The sequence below is a fragment of the Monodon monoceros genome, unplaced genomic scaffold (genome assembly GCF_005190385.1).
Source record: "Monodon monoceros isolate NGI ecotype Baffin Bay Population unplaced genomic scaffold, NGI_Narwhal_1 Super_Scaffold_12, whole genome shotgun sequence".
Lineage (NCBI taxonomy): Eukaryota > Metazoa > Chordata > Mammalia > Artiodactyla > Monodontidae > Monodon > Monodon monoceros.
The window spans coordinates 107813890-107824866 of NW_021703768.1; positions in this window are offsets into that span (position 1 = coordinate 107813890).

Sequence of the window (10977 nt, forward strand, 5' to 3'; positions counted from 1 at the left end):
ATTCTTTTTCACGTTCTTTTCCATTGTGGTTTATCACAGGATATTGAATATAGTTCCCTGTGCTATACAGTAGGAACTTGTTGTTTATCCATTCTCTATATGAATAGTATACAAGCAAAAATTTATTTGAATCGGGTAGTGCCAAAGCAGAAGTGATTCGCACCTCTCTGCCAATGGAAGCCACAGGAAGGACTTTCAGAGAAAGTCTAGAAGCAAATAAAGGAAATGATTACATTGAACACAGTTTAAAGACTTGTTGGCTGTCTGTGATTTGTTGTCCTTAGCATTCTGATTTTGTAGCCTTGAGGCATTTGCAGGCTGAGATTTTGGTTTGCTGTCATAGGGCCGCCATGACATAGAACCACCTCCATCTAATGGCCTCCTTGTTTAATTAATTCGCCGGCACAGAGACTTAAGTATGAGAAACAATACGTGAACACAAGTAAACTACAGTAGCATTTCAAAAGAAAAAGGGTTCATACATGCTTGTGGGGGATCTGAGATTTCGTGGAAGAAATGATCTTTGAAATAGGTCCAAAAGAACTGGTAAAATGTTAGCAGGCAGAGGTAAATAGAAGGAACTTCCAGGCCCATAAAAGTGAGTCAGGACAAGCTATTCGTACTATATGCCATGGAGTTTGGCAGCAGCTCAGGGAGTTGAGCGGGTGGATGTTGATTATCTTTTGACATTTACTTGGCTTAAGAAAACAACTGAAAATAGATCTGTGCTATAAAAATTTAATAACTAAAGCAAAAGTAAACTTCTGGCTTTGATTTATTTACAGGGTGATCTTTGGCAGTTTCCCGAGCTCTCAGTCTCATGTGACCAGATAGTTTGGTCAAATTTATCTCTTTCCACCCAAAATCAATCCGCAAAGATACTGGGTTAAGGATCAGGAGCCTAAGCATTCACCCTCAGTCAGTTACCACTGGTGTGTGACCTTGGGCAAGTCACTCACTTAGCCTGAACTTCTTCATCCATTAAAAAATCACGAGTCATTTTATGCCTTCCTCACAACAGTGGGATGATCAAATGAGTGAACATACAACAAGAATTCCTTGTAAGCAATCAAGTGCTCTGCCAAAGAAAGACGGCTCTATTCCATCTTTCTCTGTTGTCCCCAGCCCGCCTCAGCAGCGTAATAGTGGCATGTATGAAAACACATAAGGATATGATGGTATAGAATTGTATTTTATTACTCACCATTTTCCGTTGTTAACATGTTCAGTGATTGCTGGTCAAGGCATATATATGTTCCTGGTCTAGCTGGAATCCAAGTGACATTGTGCCTTTGTATTCATCTGCTATTGCAAGGGGGTATCATTTTCTATTTGGTGAGAAAGCCTTTAACTAGGGTAAAATGATCAAAACCAAATATGGCATTGACATTTATGGAACCACTCCATGCCTAAGAGTAAATGTAGCTTAAGTGTTATGACATAAGCAAGGCTTCGAATATTTAGCAAACTATGATAGAAAAAGACATTTTGTGCCCCCAAGGAAAAGAGAATTATTATGAAAGGAATATGATAACAGCAACAAAATCACAGCAGGTTCCATCCACAGAAGAAAAAACTGGACGACAAATGCAGTGTAGCCCATAGTTGGTCTAAGCAGTGGGATAACACTTATGATAGTGAGCAATCTGAAGATGATCTGGAAATTTAACAGGTCAAAATTCCAAGTTATAGAAGAACTGTCTGAGCACCGAATTAACTCATGGCATCGTCAACCTCTATTCTCCTTCTGATGGCCTCTCTGAGTTTCCATACCCTAATTAGACCAGATGAAATGAGATTAACTGAGGGTTGTATCTAGTTCTGGCCCTTAGAAAAACCCATAAAATAAGGTGAAGCTTTTTTTTTCCCCCATTTTTTTGGATAATTACTTCCCTCACTCAAAACCCATTGTGAAATACCTCTCCTTGCCCTTGCTGCTTTTTAGACATTTACTTCCTTTCTTTTCTCTTTTCTCCCCTCCCCACTTCTCCATCCATCTTATATCATGTGTAGTCACTTACACACAAGGTAACCCCTCTGTCATACCACATATTCCACTGCCATCTCAAATCCACTCTAGATATCAAAGTTTACCTACAGAGGGCTCTAATTCCTCTGGAATTTTCCTTCTACTCATGCAATAACATCATAAATTTATTGATGTGCCGTTCATCCCAAGAAATATATTTATATTTTAGCTGAGCCTTCTGAAAACATAAATTTTATACAGTGACACTCCAAGTAGTGATAATTGAATTATAGAAAACAAACAAAAAGAGAATTTTGCAACAAGCCTTGCAAAAGTGTTCCTGAGAGCCACAGCTACTTAAGGCTAAACTGAATATCTGATGAAACCCATTTTAAGTATTATATAAAGATATGGATAGGTTAAAAGTAAAAGAATGGAAAAAGCTGCACCATGCAAACACTAATCACAAGATAGCTGGTGTAGGAATATAATACAAAGCAAAATAGACTTCAGAAAAAGGAATAGGGGGATAAAGAGGGACATTATATAATGATGGAGGGGTCGCTTAAAAAAATAACATTCTGAAATATGTATGCACCTAATAACAAGTCTTCAAAGCACATGAAGCAAAAGTAATAGAACCTAAAGTTTATCCACAACTGCCGTGGAAGACTTCCACACTCCTCTCTCAGGAATTGACAGAACAATAAGGTAATAAATCAGTAAAGATTTGGTGGTGCTTTGAAGTGTGTCAGTTTGGCTGGACTGAAATACATTTCCTATAATTTCCTTTTTCTGTATATTTCTAGTCTGGGTAACTCAAAAGAAATGCTCTCATGCAGGATTAGAAAGGTGAAAGTAAAAAATCATCCATTTTGCAGCTCACATATTATGGCTTATCTGCTGGCTTATCTTATTGGAAAGGACAGTAATCAAGATCCACCTTTCCCTGATCCACCTTCAATTTCTCTAATTCCTGAGCATGTCACATTCTATGATGAAGGCCAATAGCAATAGCTTCTTTTGCAAGACATCCATGGCATCATGGTAGACATAGCAAGAACTGATGTGTGTTTCTTGTTTGTGGGTCATAGCTTGTCATTGCTCTTCCCTACATTATATCCATCTTTCTCTCCTGACTGCCTGACCTTCAGACTTCAGCTCCAGCATCAGAGGCAAAGACAGTAGTCTTACAGACACTAACAAGATCCCATAATTGTATAGGTCAAATTCTTGTAGCAAATCCATTAATCTATCTACATCTGTATCCACATATCTCTATTTCTACATATCTGCCTCTACATCTATATTTATATCTACATCTCCTAATGGTTCTTCTTCTCTGATTGAAGGCTTACTAGTACAGAATTTGATACCAAGAGTGGCTCCAGAGGAGCAGAATCTTTAGGATTAGCTCTCTGAAATGATTTTGAGTTTCCTGGACTGGATCCTCTGATCTGATTAGACTCATAAGCATTAATGACCTCATTTCTAGGGGTAAAAAGGACATGTCATCCATGACATGTAGTTGTACAACAGTTAGTCAAATCATCATCTATAAATAACTGTAATCAAGTGTCTATAGAATCCAAGGCTCTGGGTGACCTGATAATTGCTGCCATAGAATGTTTTAGTGAAAATAAGGAGTATAGTGGAGTTGGTTGGTGGTTGTGCTGCAGAAATGGGGGAAAGCAAGTAATGAGCTCAGGGCTTTAAATTTCAAGCTAAAGGTCTGCATAAGGGAACTAAAAGCTTTAATAACAGTCCTGGAGGAAATTCTTATCTCTTACAGCCACAGGGAAGATATTTCTGAAAATCAAACCCAATTTCTGATCTGGGGGTGGTCGAATTGCAAAGGCAAATCGAATTCCCAATTCTATAGAATCTCTATTGTTAAAATTAGAGCACTCATATAGCTGCAGTAGAATCTGAAAAATTGGAAAGGGGTCATATAGGCAGATTCTAATGAAGCTCAACCCTCTAAACCCCCAATTCTGCCAAGCCTCTTTTGCTTGTAGGAGCAGCCTGTTAACCTCTGCCTCAGCAGGTTAGTCTCCCCTTGTCTGAAGAACCTGCTTTCCCTGAGGTAGCTATCTTGCAAGGTACTACTGATGCTGCCCAGGACCTGCTCCCACCACTGCTCTTGCTTCTAGACCTGTAACTAAACTCGAGATCCAGTAGGGTCCAGGGGGTAAAATACCAGGTATGACCTGTGAGGACATTTGATATGCACGAAATAATGACTTCCCAGAAAGCTGGTAAATATGTATAGCAATGGAGTTTATGAGTGTAGGGCCAAGGTGGAAGCAATATAAAATTGGATCAGCATGAGTTTATTGAAAGAGCTTACTAATCAGATTTTCTGTAGTCAAAACTGAAGGGCTAAAAATGGTTCTAACAGTTTTCTTGGTTAGTTGTCCAAAATGTGAACCCACAGGTGGCCTATGCTAACTTAAGTTGAAATGCCAGATTTTTGGTGTAATATACAGTAAGTTTTCCAAAGGCTTAGGGACGTGGAACTATTTCAAGTGAATTTAGTGATTGTTTAACATACACATTCCTTGCTTGTTATATGCCAAGTTTTATTTATAGCTATTAGTTTGATCTTATTATTGTATTACTCAACTTTGATATTGGTGATAATAATTTGTCTCTTTCACCTGTTTCTGAGAAGCATATGCTAGAATTCTCTGACCACAGTCGTTAATTAGTCTCTTTCTGATTCTGTCAGTTTGCTTTTTTAAGAGAATAATTCTCTAATGATAAAAAAAATTATACACTTCTTTCTTTAAGTTTGTAACTTGGTCTTTTCCTTTAAACTCTCCCCAAATAAAATTCTCTTCACAAAGGAACATTAATAAGTAATGGTGAGTTTATTAAAGTTAACACAGGTCACATGGAAAGGGATTGTATTTCACAGTGTATAGCATTCATTTCAAAAATTTCCACTGTATTTGCCCCCTTCCAAGTTTCCCTTCTTGGTCTCACATCCATCAAGTGTTTTCCTTCCCCTTTCCTCCCTCTGGCTCTATAATGCTTGCCTCAATCCTGTGTTACCCCAGTCAACTCCACTCACCACCACTAAAACCACGACCAATCTCTCTCTTGGTTTATTATGGACAGCAGTTTAACCTTATCCCATATTCCTGCTCCAAACCATATGACTTAACCCACTATTTCATATAAATTAAATATATCCAAGGCCATTTTGATGAGGAGAGACATGTTGATTATGCTCAGAAAATGAAAGATTTTCCAGCACCTAGGCCCCATCTTCCTTAGGAGGCAATTGAGCTTACACATTTAATAGTGTAATATATTTCAATTCAAAATAAGTAGAGACACAAAGAGAAGAGAGACAAAATCGCCCTTTTTCTGATTAGCTAAAGAGTCATGAGTAACAACCTGAAATAACAGACTTGATCTATGCCTTTATTCCAGGTTTTAATCAATTTCAATGTTTCAGCATCTCTTTTGGATAGCCACACTGACAACTGCTAGCCTGATCCATCATTTATTCCAATTCTGATCCAAAATCATGGCAAGAGAAAATGCTAAACTTTCTTGGAAAATCAATGAATTTTAATATTTCTTTTATCACATTGAATGATTTGTCTGTTGATAATGCTTCATCTCCACACACATCTCCTCACAGAAAAATATCCCATTTTAATGTAAATTACATAATTTTTTTAGATGGTCAGACATCAGTCTGAGGTCAAGATTAGTGGTTACAATTGCCTAAGACCATAAAACTCATGAGGGCACAAATATGTAACTTTAATATATCATTCATCTTTACTTATATTTCAAGTTTATACATCTCTTCTGATATCATAAAATAGAAACTTAGTCAATCCTAGGTCACTTCAGGCATAAAGTCAGTTGTGGAATTTCTCCCATTTTTTTTCTCTCTCTGGCAATCATCTAAATTCTGGAGAGCTCATAGCAGGTGAATTACCTGGTCTGTGATAATTGGCTCTGTCCACTGTGGTATCTGCTGAGATTCCCTCACCGAGACTGGTCTGCATGACTGGTATCTTCCTTCTGTTGGTTTTCCTATATAAGATGTCAGTTCAGTCATTGGTACTTGCACTCCCCAGCCTCTACATCATGGTTGAGTGATGTCTTCAGGTCTGCCATCCCTCTCTCACATAATCCTGTACCTTCTTGTGACAAAAGAAAGTTAGAATTATTCTAAGTCATTCTGGATCTTTAAAAACTTCTGTAGCCATCTGAGGCCTATTCTGACTCTAAAAATCCATGCAGCCAATTCTATTCTACTTCTCCAGTATCTGGAGAAGTAGAATAGAATTGGCTGCATGGTTGTCCCATGGCTGCAATTGCTTTTCAAATGGGAAGCAAGACACTGTGCCCTCTACACTTGAATCTCTAAACTTAGCTGTTTACATAAGCACACGCACCCCTACCCCTTGAAGAACTGGTCCTGAGTGAGTCAGGTGCAAGCCCACAAGAGCATCTAAATCTCTAGAAAGCCCTTTCTCTTAATCTATTGTTTGTTAGAGTATTTTAAAAGTCTAGTATGCAGCAATTACTGATCGTACTCTCTTGTTCTGTTGTGCTTCCCACCACAATCCCCCGCAGTTTAGCTCCTATCTAAAATTAAAGGACAGGGACAAAAAAATATGTTCAGAACCAAAAAGCACATCAATTTATATCACTGCAAATAAAAACTCTGTTTGTAGCCATGGCTTTTCTACTAATCCACCGTAGGGCACTATGTGAATTATTTAACCTGAGTATTAGTTTCCTCCTTTGTAGTTTAAAGGGGTTGAACTAGGTGATTTTTAGAGTCCTTCCCAGCACTAACATTGAGTGAGCACATGTTTACAGACTACAAACACATTCGAAGTCCAGAGTTGACAAGTTGCATCTGCAATCAATCCCACACAACTTGAAAAGGATGACACGATATAATCCATATTAAAGTGTTTTGAAAAGTTAAATGTACCATATATGGAGACCTTGGTGTACAGCAATTTAATGCCCAGCAATTTTCTTTTACAGCTGTCAGCCAGTTAAATCTGTGTTATCAATATACCACCCTCATTGCCAGCAGAGAGCACAAAGTGAACGTTAGTTAATCTGCCATTCTCCTTTTTTTTTTTTTTTTTTTTTGCTGTACGCGGGCCTCTCACTGTTGTGGCCTCTCCCGTTGCGGTGCACAGGCTCCGGACGCGCAGGCTCAGCGGCCGTGGCTCACGGGCCCAGCCGCTCCGCGGCATGTGGGATCCTCCCGGACCGGGGAACAAACCCATGTCCCCTGCATCGGCAGGCGGACTCTCAGCCACTGCGCCACCAGGGAAGCCCCCATTCTCCTTCTTAATGTACTCCAGAGACTAGATCCAGCATCATCTAACCTCTCACTGTCCTATACCCGTCTACCATGACTTCTCCACAGGGCCAGGCAAGTGAAGCAGAGAAAACAAAAGAGGATTTGGACCAATGATGATTATCCCTAAGTGTAAGGATAATGGTTTTTATTCATTTTATTATTGTTGTGATTTTCATGGTTTGCACACTCTTTTAAGCCATTTCAAATGAGATGATACTAAAAGATATTTGAGGTAATAGCAGCAGTGCCTCCCAAACTTCTGCTTTGAAGACTTCTACTCTGTCATTGCTCATGATTATGACTTAATAAGAGAGAGCTTGGACTTTGGAGTTGAACAAACTAGAACTAAATCTATGCTTGACTCATGGCTTTTGTAGCCTTGGCTGTGTTGCTTAGCATCTTTGAACCTAAATCGTTTCTTCTTTTAAACTGTTAACAAGTTTTTTAAAAAATTACCCAATAGAGAAGTTGTGACGGTTAGTGTTAAAAAAATGTACCAAATGTAGAGAGCTTGGCACATTTTGGATTCTTGGTACTTGATCAGCGATAACTTGGTGCTGGGGCTGCCACTGAATGTGGGAGGCCCTGTGCAAATATTGTGTATGAGACCTTTGCCTATATAAAAATTTTGATTTAAAACAATTATTACAAAATTTATTGAAACATGTGACGTTTATTGTTTTGTTGGTGAATATTTAGAGTAATGAGAAGGGAAAAGGAAGTTACATATATGTCTGTTGTCCAGTCAGTGCACCTGAAGATTCTTCATGGTGCCTAGACACCAAATCTTCCTGTTCAGGTCCAAGAACCACTTCTTCTGACCTTTATAGTTACATGCACCATCCTGTCTAATTTCATATCTCCCACTGAGAGAAAAGAGGTAGCAACACTGATAAGAAACTAGGAATCTGGAAAGCTCTAGCTTTCTCATTAGCTCTCTGAAATTATCTTTTGCATCAATTGTTCCTGAGCACTTTTAAATGATCTTATTACGCTATTTCTTTTCTCTCTCTCTCTCTCTCTCTCTCACTGGGTATGTATTGGTAGAAATTGTTGGTTTTTCAAAACAATTGTCTGAGCATTTCCAAATCTTTAGTGTCCAAGAAAGGTGTTTTTTTAATAAAAAAAACACAACAGTGTTTCCTAATGAATATGTTAAAAATAACTTAACATTGAGCTCTGTGATCCTTCAGTGTGGTTTTAGAAATTATCTTATGAGGTCATTCTCCTGAGATGGAAAATTAACACTGCTTCATAATAAACCATTGACCATGACCATTTTTATTCCCCACCTCCAAAATCAGTCAACTACTAGGAAGAAGGTAAGAATATGAGAAAAATTTGTTAGGAATAGAAAAAGGAAAGTTCTTTATATGAGTAAACAGACTAAATTAAAAATGTAGAATCTCAGTCTATTTTGAAGTATGTATACTCTTCATGCACACTCAGGTGTATGAAACAATTAATATTTCAGTTTACCTAGGTCAAAATTTCTATCATCAATACTCTGTTAACAATAAGAAATCCCATGTTAAGAAAAAAAAGAAACATACTAAGCATTTTATCTTAAGTCTTTGGCACAAACTTACTGCCTGGCTGACACCTTCTCTGTCCTTTGTCTTTACCTGAGTAGGATGTTAACTTCTAGTAACTGCCCATCCCCACGTTACCATGGAAAAGCAGTGTACAGCACAAGTCTCTCTCACTGCTTGCAACCTTAGCAATAGATATAATCGGCCCAGAATTTACCTTATAGGGAATTTGATGGCAGGTTTTACTTTTTTTAATTAAATTATACAGGATGAACATGACAGGATGGATAACTAAAATATTTTCTTTTAGATGGATGAAATAAATTTTTTCATTAGCCTCAAGTATGCCGGGCAGTTAGCTTGGTGCTCAGGTGAGCCCAGAACAGAACACTAGCCTCTGTCCTCTTAGAACTTAAAGCCTAAATTAAAAAATGAAAGTAAAACACACACACACACACACACACACACACCGTAAAAATTCATGACTCCAGTAGTGTCCTAAGTATTGTGGGAGTTCAGAGAGATGAAGAAAAAAGAGAGAACTAGCTCATTTTACATTCAGAAAAAGACAACAGCAAAAGAAGACATGAGTTTTCTTTTTCATTTTTTAGATTATCAGCCAAAGAGTAAACATGCTTCTTTTTCCATCACTTCAGTATACTTCATGTAATTTCCCACTTTTTTGTAAAGAATTAAGATTCACAGAATACCTGAAATCTGCATTTTCAAAAAGTTTAATAACTTAAATATTCTGATGAGAATAAAATATAAAACAGTGAAATATATTTTCCATTAATCTTCTTTTGTTATTGATAAATAAAAGTTTTTAAATTATTGAGATAAATATGCCTTTCAGGCAGAAACACATCCTTTTCTGATGTATTTCTTTTTATTAGTTAATATATGTTATGTCCAGTCTAGGGCTTCCAAAATATATTTGGTAATATAAATGTGTAATGAACCAAATAATACTTTATTAGGCACAATACACAAGGCTGTAATAAAGAAAACATTTTGCTCTAATTGTCTTTATCATCTCTGGCCAGGAGGACAATATTTTTGAGCTCTTCATATTGCTAAATTTTCTTTTTTAATGTGATGCTATTGGTACATAGAAAAAGATAGAACTTAAAGAAAAACAAATCCCAGAGAGGGAACGGAAATTAATGAGTTAGAGAATAGAAAAACCAGAATGCCTAATTAAGAAATCAAAATGCTGTTTTTGGGAAAACATTAGCAAAATAGCTCAAAATAACAAACAAAATATATAACTTGATCAAGGAAAAAAGGAAAAAGCACAAATATACAAAATAAAAAGTGACAACAAGGAAATAGCCTTTGAAAAAAGAAATTAAAAAAAATCTTAAGATACTATTTTGCAGATGTCTATGCAAATATATTTGAAAATCTAGACCAAATAGATTATTTCCCAAGGGAACACAGGTTGTAAAAATAAATCTTATTAGAGTTAAGAAGCTTATATAGACCATTTTCCATAGAAGAATTGGAAAAAGTTATTAAGGAGCTACCCCACATAAAGCACCAGGCCCAGATGGTTTCACAGGTGAATTCTACCAAATCTTCACCATCACATAGAAGGAAGGCTCACTGTACAGGTCCCTCCTGTCCTTTATTAGTGCTATTATAAACTGATATGTATTTGGGACATGTATTTCTTAGAGAAACTCAGGAAATATCACACATTCAATTTGCTACAACATGGGAAATTAATTTTTCTGAAATGCTACATCTTGTTTAAAATTCACTATTTGCTAATGTTATTCTTTCTTTTTCCTAAGAAAAAGAGAGAAAGAAAAATTATTAATTTTACAAGTGTGAAGTGATTTTGGGGTCTAAATAGGAGAATCTGACTAAGGATTTCAGCTTCAGAAATAACACCAAGACATCCAGGGTTCATATTACTTCCCATTCTTCAAAGCCTATAGGCATAATGTTATCAAAGTGTAAACTTCACACTGCAAAGGTCTGTGATATAATGTCATGATGAATTTCAGTCCAAACTAGATTGTAGTATTTGTCAGAAGAGGAAATGAATCAGTGTCTGGATGGTGAGGGTATACTGCAATACTGCTAGGTTAAAGCAAAATACTCATGCTATT